Raw genomic sequence first — 13,705 nt, forward strand, 5'->3', positions numbered from 1 at the left:
GGCGTACTCTCAATAGCCTTAAGCACCCGTCATAAATCCGAGTAATTTGCTTGCTAAGGTCCTTCCGACTCAACAAATGTATTTTTCTCAATCACTTTTAGACTGTTATCTACCACGGCTTGCCAACGGAGAGTTGGCTTTTTCCACGTACGATGCTTCCTAATAACAACTTTCTATCGAGGGCAGCTAAGACCCTTCTTAGTCCGCCAACCGTCGTTTAACCAATTAACAACGAAGCCTATTTCCCTCACTCTCTTAGCCAAAATCGTCATCAACAAATCGGATGGTACCGTGCGCTAGACACACCCATCACTAGCTTTCCTCCGACACAGCATCGTCACTCAACTTCACTTCTTCTACACCGTTGGAAAAGTCACCTCGTTCTCTTACGACATCGGGAGAGTCAAGTCAACTAGTCAGTTTAACGCTAACGCCTAACGTGGCAGTCTAAGCATAACGCTAGAGTAGCATAATTCACGTAAACTATTTTAGTCGGTTCTCGGTATTGTCGAACATACATCTCCTCTACTAAATATATTATAGTGCTACGTCCACTAATACACTAAATCCAATTATAAGAGCCCTGCTCTAACGTACACATCTATCTTATCTTCGTGCGATAAGTGATTATCTATTTATCTATGCTCAACAGTGTAATCTAAGTGTTGGAAATATATAATTTACAATTCTGTGAATCACAGTGTTATACAAACTAAATCATCCCTATTATCTCAACGGAAATCAGGGGATCGGTCAATTCGTGGCGTCGATTGCTATAATCGTAACGGGAATTTACGACTCTCGTTGACGTCTCTCCTCGCGATTACGTCTCCCCGCGATTGGTCGAAACTACATAAAGAATGGTTTTCATCACCTAAGGGTTTCAAAATCATCTATTAAATATACATCTTTTGTACAGTTCGCACACCTGAAATTGCCTTTAGAGCTTACTAATGCCCCGCGTGTTTTTCAATGATATATTAATTTTGTATTTACCAATCTCGGTAAAAAGAATAAAGTCGTATTATATTTAGATGATATTTTAGTCGCTACAGAAACGCTTAAAGAACATATTTTGATTTTTTGAATGTTTGAAGAAATTTTTCATTTAGCTGTATAAAACGATTTACAATTCCATTTAGACAGATTTTCTTTTTTTATACCGCGAAGTTACATATCTTGGCTAACTAATTTTAATGAATCTAGTATTCGTTCCAGTCGAGACGGCATTGAATCTGTCCGAGACTATCCACTGCCACGAACGGCGAAAGACGTACTGCATTTTGTGAACCCCGCAAGCTATTTTAGGTATTTTATTCCAAATTTTTCTATTTTAACGAAATCCCTATATGAATTATTAAGAAACGATGCGAATTTCCAGTTTGGCGCGAAAGAAAATACGGCCTCTACGTGTTTAAAAAGGTAAATTAGCTGATGAACCGGTTTTGATTATCTATTCCCCGATTTTAAAACAGAGTTGCATTGTGATGCCATCGCAAGTGATTTCGGCGCGGTATTAATTAAAAAACAAACGGACGGTTTCTTTCGACTTATATTTTATTTTAGTAAACGAACCACTATCGTAGAGTCAAAATATTGCAGCTTCGAGCTGGAACGTTTAGCCGTTATTCATGCCATCAATAGGTTCCATATTTATATTTATGGGATTCATTTTAAGATCGTTACCCATTACGATAGTTCGCGTCTCACGTTAAGCAAACAAACAGTCGACCCACGCATTGCGCAATGGGTGATCTTACAAAATTGAATGTGAAAATGTCACATGTTGACGCATTAAGCCATTGCTGCAGTGACCTTATCTTAGATCCAAACTCAAACAAATTGTTAAATCAGGAAATCCAACAGACAACTTTCGTTAAATACATCTGGAGTTACATCTGGGTCATAAGTTGAACTGGAAGAAACACATACAAGAAAAAACTAAACACTTACATCTAATCAGAAATTCCATGTAGCTCGTAGCAAGAAAATCTAAATCGGACATATGCAGCCTGGTCTTATGAACTACAAAAATGGGGCATGGTTGCCAAATCAAATATGAAGAAAACAGAAACCTTCCAATCAACTATACTAACATCGATACTAAGTGCACACAAAATTCTCTAAAGCATATGACGACAAAATGGACAATTACATAAACTCGCTTGCCAAAAATAGTAATCCTTACTTGGGCTTTCGGTTCGGTTCGGGCCGAGGGTAACACACGGACGGAGATCTCTGTGGAAAAAGTGAAGTGTGAAGGGAAAAAGGAACAGGAAGCATAAAGAGGCATGAAGAAGGGAAAATAAAGAGTGAGCATACAAGGAGAAGGCAAAAGAAAAGCGAAAAAGGAGACAAGAACGAGAGAAAGCTACAAATAAGAAAAATTAGAAAAGAAGAGGTTAGGAGGCTAGAAACGCGGCAAAACAAAGTAAGGTAGGGAAACGGCAGATGGCGACAAACAGGGGAAGACCAAGGAGTACTGGTAAAGCAGTCTTCAAAAATACACTGGACAAATACAGCTCGACAGAAAAAGAGACACCAGCCAGAGAGAAAGTAATGGAGGCAGTGGTGGAAGAAATAGAGAAAATGGAAAGAGGATTCGAGGCAATGATCGAGGAAATAAAATATATATATATTGGAAAAGCAAGTGGAGGAGCTGAAGAGAGAAATGAAAGAGGAAAGGGAAAGAAGGGAAAGAAGGGAAAGAGAGACAGACAGAGAGAAAGGAGAGTGGGAATGGGAAAAGAAAGAATTATTGGGTAGAATCAGAAGAATTGGAGAGGATCAGGACAGGACAGAGAGAGAGAGGAAAGAAGAAGAAACATAGTAATCAAGGGAGTGGACTGGAACGAAGGAAGCAATGAAGAGACAGTAAAGGAGTTCATAAACGAAAAAATGAGGATAGGGGCAGAAGTAGAAAAAGCACATATGATAAAGGTGGGGTGGGGGGGGGGCAAGAACACAATAATAGTGGCAACGATGAAATCAATGGAGGAAAAAATAAGGATAATGAAGGAGAAAAGCAAATGGGAAAAGGGTGTATACATGGACGATGATCTGACAAAAAAAGAAACGGATGGGAAGCAACACATAAGAAGGATAGCCAGAGAAAGAATGGAACAAGGCAAATATGTAAGGACAGGATACAAGAAACTAACAATAGAAAACAAATGGTACAGGTGGAACCAAAACGAAGAGAGGCTGGAGGAAGAAAGAAAGAGAGGGGAAGGAAAATGAAAAAAGAGGAACAGGAGGGGGGACTACTATGGGGATGAAAACGTGCTTCTGAAATGTAGCAGGGCTAATAAGTAAGGACAAAAGAGAAAAGTTAAAATATAGACTACCCAAAGAATTCGACTGGAAATGCAGGGCAGCAATGACAGTAAGGAAAAAAGGAAGAGCAAAGGGAAGAATAACAACGGGTATAAATAAAAACCTAAGAGAAATAGGATATAAAGGAATTAGTGATAATATAGTTGGAAGAAAAATAATATACAATTACAAGACGTATAGGATAATGATGGATTATAATCAAGATACATAAGGGACATGGAAAAAAATAGAGGAAAGAGTAGACGGAAGAGAAGAGGAAGTGGTGATGATCATCGGCGGAGACTGGAACGCAAGAACGGGAGAAGAGGGAGGGTCGATAAACGAGGACGTAGGGAAAGAAAAAAACAGACGATCAAAAGACAAGACAATAAACATGGAAGGAAGAACACTGCTAAAGATAATCAATGGCAGCGATAAAGAAGGAGAGGAGCGGACCTATATTGGCGAGAGAGGAAACTCAGTAATAGACTATGTGATTGGCAATCAGGAGGCGACAGAAGAAATAATTTACATGAAAATAGGAAAAAGAACAGAGTCAGGCCACATGCCGTTAGAAATAGAAATAGGGGGGGGGCGGAATTACAAAGAAAATGAGGAACAGGAAGAAGAAGAGAAGGAGAAGAGGGAATGGACAAACAAAAGTGTGGAAAAATACTTGGACGAATGTAAAGACTGGACCTGCAACGGAAGAACAGTAGCGGAAATGTGGACAGAAATCAACAAGAAGATAAACGAAGCAATGCAAAAGAAGAAAGTAAAGATAAGGAATAGAAAGAGAGGAAAAGAGAGTAAAAGAGAGATGAGAAGGAAGGTGACAAAGTTTATGAAAGGAAAATACAGTAGAGAAGCTCTTATGGAGGAAAAAAGACATTCAAATAGAGGTGCAAACAAAGACAGGAAAGATACGAAGAAGAAGAAATGGTGAAAATCAAGAAGATCAAAACAGAACAAGAAGCGTGGAAATACATAAATAAATACAGAAGAAGAAGAGAGAATATAGATGAAGATTATATGAAATAAGCGAGGAAGAGTGGAAAAATCATTTTATGGAAATTTTAGAAGGAACAGAGCACGAAGAGGGCAGGAAAAAAAAAGAGGAGCATCGAGCAGAAGAGAAAATAATGGAGGAGAGAGAAGATAATATATAGAGAAGGAAGAGGTGATATAGAAACTAAGAAACTTGAAGGAGAAGAAAGCAATGGGGGAAGGCGGGTTAGAAAATGAAGTATGGAAGTATGCACCGAAGGAAGTGGGTGAAGCGTTATGGGCTCTGTTAAGGAAAATATGGAATGGGGTGGGGATAGCAGAAGATTGGAAAAAAGGAGCAAATATGTCCGATATATAAAAAGAGGGACAAGAGAGCAGGGAAGGGTTACAGAAAAGTAACATGAATGGATACAGCATACAAGATCTGTGCAGGGATACTGCACGAACGACTGAAGGCAGAGATTGAAAACAAACTGAAAGAGAGCCAATTCGGATTCAGAAAAGAAAGACGCGGTATTTGTGATAAACCATATCATAGACAAACAGTTGAGTAGAGAAAAAGAAAAACTACATGCCTGCTTTGCGGACTTAAAAGCGGCGTTCGACAGGCTAAACAGAAAGAAATTGGAGGAGAAAATGAGAAAAATGGGGATTAACGAAAACTTGACCAGAAGGATTAAAGAGATATACGCAGAAACAAAGAATGTGGTAAGAATCAAGAATAACAACACAAAAGAATTTTGGACAGTGAGGGGAGTCAGACAAGGATGCCCGTTGAGCCCTACGTTATTTAACATCTACGTGGCGGGGCTGGAAGAAGAATTAAGGAAAGGACAAGTCGGGGGGGGCATAGTGGCAGGAGAAAGAAAGGTATGGTCATTGACATATGCAGACGATATTGTGCTGATGGCTGATAGAGAGGAGAAGCTAAAGGAAATGCTAAAGAGATTCGAAATATTTTTAAAGGAAACCGAATTGGAACTGAGCACGAAAAAAGCCAAGAGTGTAGTTTTCGAAAAAAAACGAAAGAACAAGAGGAGACAAAGAAAATGGAAATGGGGAGAACGAGAATTAGAAGAAGTGGACGAGATAAGATACCTAGGGTACATACTACTGAAAAAACGGTAGTGATGAGAAACACATAGAAGACAGGAAAAAGAGAGCAAGAATAGCAATGAAGAAAACATGGAGCGTGGAAGAAAAAATTTCCAAACAGGACAACAAGAGGAGAATGAAGATGTTTGGAACGCTGGTAGAGAACGTGGCGCTGTTTGGAGCATAGGTATGAGGCTGGAACATGGAAGAAAGGCTGGATAGAATACAAAGAAGATATGTGAAATGGAGCTTAGGTTTAGATATGACAACACCGAATTATATATCGATGGAAGAATGTAAGCTAACAGAAATCAAAAAAAAAGTATTAGGAAGAGCAGCAAGGTATGAAGGGAAAGCCATAGAGTCAAAAAAGGAACTAGTAAAGAAGTGCATAAAGGAAAGAGAGAGAAACTGGGGAAATGGCCAATAACGGAAAAGAGCAAGAAAGAGAAAGAAGGGACTAGAAAGGATGAGAAATGGAGGGACACAGATGGAAGTAAGAGAAGAGCAAGAAAAGATGACACTAGACCAAATTATAGAAGAAAGGAGAAAGAGAGAAGCAGAAGAGAGGGGGGAAAGGATAAGGGAATCAAAATATGACAAACATTATAGAAAAATCGCCAAAGAAGAGTTAGCAAAATACTTAGAAGGGAGGATGAAGTGGAAGGACAGAAAAATATTAGCAAGATTCAGATGTGGAAACGAGACTAAATCAAGGGAATACTGGAAAGAAGAGGGAGAAAAAAGATGCAACCTATGTAAAAAGAAAGAAGAAGACCTCAGACACGTAATAGAAGAATGAGAAATAACAGGAGAACCAAGGGACACAGAAAATAATAATAATAATAATAATAATAATAATAATAATAATAATAATAATAATAATAATAATAATAATAATAATAATAATAATAATAATAATAATAATAATAATAATAATAATAATAATAATAATAATAATAATAATAATAATAATAATAATAATAATAATAATAATAATAATAATAATAATAATAATAATAATAATAATAATAATAATAATAATAATAATAATAATAATAATAATAATAATAATAATAATAATAATAATAATAATAATAATAATAATAATAATAATAATAATAATAATAATAATAATAATAATAATAATAATAATAATAATAATAATAATAATAATAATAATAATAATAATAATAATAATAATAATAATAATAATAATAATAATAATAATAATAATAATAATAATAATAATAATAATAATAATAATAATAATAATAATAATAATAATAATAATAATAATAATAATAATAATAATAATAATAATAATAATAATAATAATAATAATAATAATAATAATAATAATAATAATAATAATAATAATAATAATAATAATAATAATAATAATAATAATAATAATAATAATAATAATAATAATAATAATAATAATAATAATAATAATAATAATAATAATAATAATAATAATAATAATAATAATAATAATAATAATAATAATAATAATAATAATAATAATAATAATAATAATAATAATAATAATAATAATAATAATAATAATAATAATAATAATAATAATAATAATAATAATAATAATAATAATAATAATAATAATAATAATAATAATAATAATAATAATAATAATAATAATAATAATAATAATAATAATAATAATAATAATAATAATAATAATAATAATAATAATAATAATAATAATAATAATAATAATAATAATAATAATAATAATAATAATAATAATAATAATAATAATAATAATAATAATAATAATAATAATAATAATAATAATAATAATAATAATAATAATAATAATAATAATAATAATAATAATAATAATAATAATAATAATAATAATAATAATAATAATAATAATAATAATAATAATAATAATAATAATAATAATAATAATAATAATAATAATAATAATAATAATAATAATAATAATAATAATAATAATAATAATAATAATAATAATAATAATAATAATAATAATAATAATAATAATAATAATAATAATAATAATAATAATAATAATAATAATAATAATAATAATAATAATAATAATAATAATAATAATAATAATAATAATAATAATAATAATAATAATAATAATAATAATAATAATAATAATAATAATAATAATAATAATAATAATAATAATAATAATAATAATAATAATAATAATAATAATAATAATAATAATAATAATAATAATAATAATAATAATAATAATAATAATAATAATAATAATAATAATAATAATAATAATAATAATAATAATAATAATAATAATAATAATAATAATAATAATAATAATAATAATAATAATAATAATAATAATAATAATAATAATAATAATAATAATAATAATAATAATAATAATAATAATAATAATAATAATAATAATAATAATAATAATAATAATAATAATAATAATAATAATAATAATAATAATAATAATAATAATAATAATAATAATAATAATAATAATAATAATAATAATAATAATAATAATAATAATAATAATAATAATAATAATAATAATAATAATAATAATAATAATAATAATAATAATGATAATAATGATAATAGTTATCCTTACTCATCCTGAATTATTAACAAATCACACACCCATACATTCTAATTAAAACGTTAAAAACCTTCCTTATTTTATTTTGTTTTTTTTTTATTATGGGTAATAGCACAGAAATCCCCATGCTATAGTAATTAGCAAATGATACAAAAATGTAAGTATTTGTAGAAACAAATAAGAACGTTTAATAAAGGAAAAATGAAAAAGAAAATGATAGATACTTCTACCTCTCAGAGGGATCAAGCAAAAGGACCAAACGCATCGAGATCTACAGTAGGACACGGTAAACCGGCCTATCCTGTTCAATATCCATGTTTAGTGTCCTATTATAAATGTATGGCATGAACAAGAACGGCAATCAAAATAATAAATCAGCAATAGCATTCGTAAATGATATGTTAATAAACAATAAAACAAGAAACAATAAACCGTGACAAATAAAAATCCAGCTGCAAGACCTAGTCAAGAAAGTAGAAAATTACGCTTTCCAACACGGAAGCTAAGAATCTACACCCATAAATGTGAAACAATCTCGTTCAGTCCATATATTTCAAAAACTTCAAAAGCAAAGTACGACGTGAGAATAAATTCGAAAATATTCTTCCATACAACAGAAAATATCAACGGAAAATTTTCCGATGCAAACAAAGTTAGATGCTTCGGAGTCCATCTAAACTTCGGGTTAAATCACAACGACAACATAAAGACACAGTTATAGAAAGCAGATAAATTCTTCTTATACCTCATAAGACTACCTTACTCGAAAGATTCGCACAGATCAATAAAACTTCCCTGCTACAAAACACTAATTAGACCAACCATTCTAATGTATGGTCGTTAAATCTGTTTCAATGTAAGTGTCAACGCCACGGAAAAATTAAGAATCATTGAAAGAAAATACATCACAGCATGTTTAGGAATATATAGATTGCCAGAATTGAAATTTAGCAAATATAGCAAATCACAAGCTATACGAAGAGCCCAAATTAATCCATATCGATTCTTCATTCTTAAATTAGTCAGACCACTGGTCAAAGATACACAAAATAATCACAAACTTCATCGTCGCCCACAATCTATAGTCAAACCCGTTATACCATAAACACGTTCAAAAAACAGGTTATTTCCCCCCGGAATCCTTCACCTGTTTAGATAGCGTGAAATTAATCCAAAACAATAATAACTTAGCATTATTCTATCACTACAGCAGAAACGTAATAATAAAAAATACTGTACGATAGCGACATAGACCATAAGGATAGCAATATAAGACTTATGTATAAATTGTCAACCGTAGATTTAAGTAAGACACTCAAAGACAATAAAGATAAAAATAAATAAGACAATAAAGATAAATAACCACCGTAGAAAATTAAATTATAGCAATAAGAAAACCGTATGTTTAGTTAGTAAATGAACCAAAGATTGTAAGCAAAGATCACAAAAGAACAATGCAAATGTCACGTAAACTTGAGGGTTAGACGATAAAATAAAATAGCTGAGTCGTAACACAACTATTAATTTTGTTTTCATTAATCTTTATTATGAATTCAGCAATCACAATGAAATACACACTGAATTAACACACACAAATCACAATTCACTCCAACCACCTTATGTAAAACCTAGTTACACTGATACGTTAAGTACGCGACTGTTATAAGGATAGAGACCGGTAAAGATATGTTGACTATTCTAAGGATACGGAATAAGTGAAGTTTTACTGACGATACTGTGTCTGGGGAAAGCTAGGGATGGGTGTGTCTAAGGACACGGGACTATCGGACTTGTTGATGATAATTTTGGTTAAGGAAGTGAGGGTAGTAGACATCTTTCTCCGATTGGATAATAAGACGGTTGGTGGACCAGGAAGGGTTTTAGCCGCCCTCGTGAGAAAGTTGCTAACGCAACATAGCAGACGCGAGGAAAACCTACTTTCCCTGTTAACCCATAGTAAACAATAAACGTAAAAGGAAATCTAAGACAAGAGATACTCGCTTGGCCTGAAGGACCTTAACTATGAAAATTCCAAGACCCCTGGTGGGTACTTACACGCGCCAAGGATGTGCAGACATCTGGGCGCCATCCTGCCCGCGGTGTGTGGCCTGGTCTCTGATGTGAATTGACAAACACAGTTATACAAACACAGTTAAATTAAGAAAATGTTCCCTGCAATTGTGTAATCATATATACGTAATTATATATCTCATACGTTTATTCTCTTTCTTCCCCCTCCTAAAATGTCAGCGATCCATAATACAATATCGGGCCTGCCTATACTAGTTTGTAAGTTCATAGTCTAAGGAATGGTTACATTGTAAGTCAATAAATGGTAGTATGAAGTGCAACGTTTATGCGAGCACCTATACTAGGCGTACATTACGCAAACATTAAAAACTTCCCACAAGCTGAGACCCTCAACTCATAAATCAAATTCTTTTTATTTTTGATTCATTGTAGTAAATGAAATCATTTACCAACATATTTGTCACACTTTTCTCATTCAGATAAGACCAAGCACGATATAATTTGGAGCATATTTGCTTACCGAGTAAATGATAATTAAATACATATCAATAAGTAAATCTAACATCACAAATATATTAGTAAAAGTTTAATTTTGGAAAAGTTAGAAATAAAAAAGTTTTACTTTTGATTCAGCACATAGATACATTGTCTCCGCGCTATCTGCCACTGGACCATATTACACCACCACAAAATATCCCGAAGTTCTTGTTGGACTCAACGGGTATAACATCGCATATACTTTGCATATTTACTGCATAGGCCTCCGCAGTTTATTTAATTTTTTATAATCATTGTAACAAAAGTTAGTGTTATAATTTCATTTTATTGCAGCATAAGTCCAGTTTTTGTGTGTGCAATAAAATATTGTTATACTACTATCACCAGGAACGATGTGTAAAAGTACACTTACAAGAAAAGATAAAAATTTATTTCACAGTTATACTTAAATGTGGCATAAAGAGTAATATGTGAAAGAAAATTTCAGAAACATTGATTTCCAGAATTATTTCATTACTTTCCACATACAGTTGTCAATATCCACAGTTGGCTGAATCCCACATGTAGAGTGTAATAAAAGAAGAACAAGACAATACGATAAAATGTTGTAAGAAACAAGAAATTCTAACAGTGAAATAAATAAAAAAACAGAAAAAGATAAAACAGATAATAGGAAACTACAACGGAACAAAGAAAGCTCAAGAAAGTAGACAGTTACAACTAAAATGGCAGAGGAAAGAAACACAAGAGGAAAATTAGAAAAACACATCATAAACAGCAAAATGGCAACAAAAGACAAAGAATAGATAACAACAAGTATAAACAAAGGAAATATAGTTGTGAACACAGGGAATAAAGGCATGAAATTTGAAATCCTGAAAAAGATAGATATGTTTAGGGAAATGAGAAATTTTTTTTTTTTTTTTATTTATTTGTTGAAATTACAATCAATTCTCGCGTTGAGAAGAAATGAGAAATATGAAAGACAAATTAAAGGAGATCAGAAAGGCAAATAATATATTTAGTTACACCTAATACAAGATGTTAAGCTAGAGAAAAATAACAGGAGATAAGGAAATAAAATGGATAGAAAAAAGAAGAAAACTTGAAACTACAAGATAAGATAGATGAACTCGAAGGGATGACGATAAATTAAAAGTGATAAATGAAGCGGAATATATTCAAGAGATAAAAACAAAACACCATTAAAAGCTGTAACAGTTATACCTTCAGACCAGAAGAATAAGATGAGAGTATAAGTAAATGAAAAGATATGGAACATTCAAGGACATTAGATATAGCATTGAAAAGAAAGGACAAGATCATACATGATCTATCACAAACGCTATCATACTTTGAGAAAAATATATTTTTTATCTTTCTTAAAATCCTTTTTAAGAAGGAAAAATGATTTGAAACAAGAACAAAAGAAACTTTCAATCATTTTTCTTGCCTTAAATCGCAGTGTAAAAATAAAGATGAAAATTTGGGGAAATTAGGATTACATCAACATGGATTTTAGCAACAGGTTTGGAACCATGCAGGATCTTAATCCTACTACAGAATTTATCATCAATACTTTTGCGACATAAATTCCTGAAGATGGATTTCTAATATCTTCATTGGAATTTTGTAAATTTCTACCAGAATAAAATATCCAAAATTAAAGCTAGTGGTTTGTTGAATGACTTGACATATCTCATAGCTGTGTATCCTTATATTCTAGAATGAAGCTGATAAAAAATAAACAGTGTTCAATGTTATAGCGGATTGTAAAGACAATACAATGAACGAGCATACCTTGTTGTCGCGAATTGAAACGTTGCTCGTCACCGTGTGTGTCTGATTTGACGTGCAAGACATTTCCTTGCGGAAGTTGACCCTCTAGTTGTTGGCGCGAGGTTCGCCGCTAACGGTTGCTGCGATGCTGATGATGATGATGTGATCATGTGGCACTGTATGATTTACTGCTGTATCTCTGTTCACTTGATCGTCCAATGCTCGTGATCCGGCTCGAAGGACCAAATGTTACGACCGTTCGCGTAGAGACGCGATCGCGAGGGAAACGTGTGAGCGGGAGACGTAAATTTTTGCTACGATTATGATAATCGACGCCGCGAATTAGTCGTTCCCCTGTTTCGTTTAGAATAACAGAGATAGTTCAAATGATTTTAACTTTGAATTAACACGGTTAATATAAACGTGCATATTTAACGATATTTAAAGTTATAATGAATACGTCACAAATGATTTAACGATGATACAATTAGTTTGTTACAGTAATTTGACCCGATTTTATGATATTTCTCGATGTATTCGTTAGACTAAGCGACTTTGATTTTATTCGTCTGAACCTTTCGATGCATCCCGTTTGAATTCTCATTTGCCACTGACTGCCCTTCCATTTTGTCCTTTGTCTTCTCTGAGATACGACCCCCACTACGCTCGGATCACGCCACCGTTCGCGCCTATGATCACGTATACCAGCTTCTTTCTTTATGCGGATAAAATAACGCACCGAAGGCGAATAGATGTTTCTGGAACTCGCTGCTTGACGACAACTATGCGTTTATCGCTACTTTGTGTATATCTCGACGGTCGTGTAAGACGATCTGTTTGCGACGGTTAGGTACACGGCCTATAGTAAGCCTTGGGGCGTAATAAACGGAGAGAATAGAATAATCTACAGGATTATCAACGGTGAAGTATATAAATATACTAACGACTCAGAAAACATAATTGAAGCGAGTTGCTTAGATATGAAATTATTGTTAATAACTAAAAGAATAATAGTACAAGTTAGATTAGCAGAGAGACAAACGTGATTGTGCAGTGAGTCTAGGAAACAGGATAAAATATAAAACAAATAAAAATGGAATATGCAATACGTCCTATCCAAGAAGATTGGATACCAACTAATGCATAATAAAAGAATGTCCGCAATATTTGGAATTAAGAACAAAATTCTTAAAATAAACAACCACCATCTTTATGAACAGAGAAAATTGATTATTGAGACTAAAGAATTTTATTAAGAAACAACATGACGCTCAGAGCATAATAACTGAAGTTATAATAACCTGAGCACAACTCAAAAACTTAGCTATGACCCTTTTGTAATAACTAACAAACAAACAT

General features: G+C 31.8%; 1 long non-coding RNA gene across 1 annotated transcript in view; it reads right to left on the reverse strand.

The window, feature by feature from the left end:
- The window catches only part of LOC143304756 (uncharacterized), a 30,085-nt gene extending 17,149 nt beyond the window's left edge, over positions 1 to 12,936 (reverse strand). Inside the window, exon 1 of the long non-coding RNA XR_013061403.1 lies at positions 12,368 to 12,936. This is a non-coding gene — a long non-coding RNA (uncharacterized LOC143304756). The remainder of the gene's footprint in view (positions 1 to 12,367) is intronic.
- Positions 12,937 to 13,705: the final 769 nt, after the last annotated feature.

This window comes from Bombus vancouverensis, unplaced genomic scaffold, assembly GCF_051014615.1.
Source record: "Bombus vancouverensis nearcticus unplaced genomic scaffold, iyBomVanc1_principal scaffold0053, whole genome shotgun sequence".
Taxonomy (NCBI): Eukaryota; Metazoa; Arthropoda; class Insecta; order Hymenoptera; family Apidae; genus Bombus; species Bombus vancouverensis.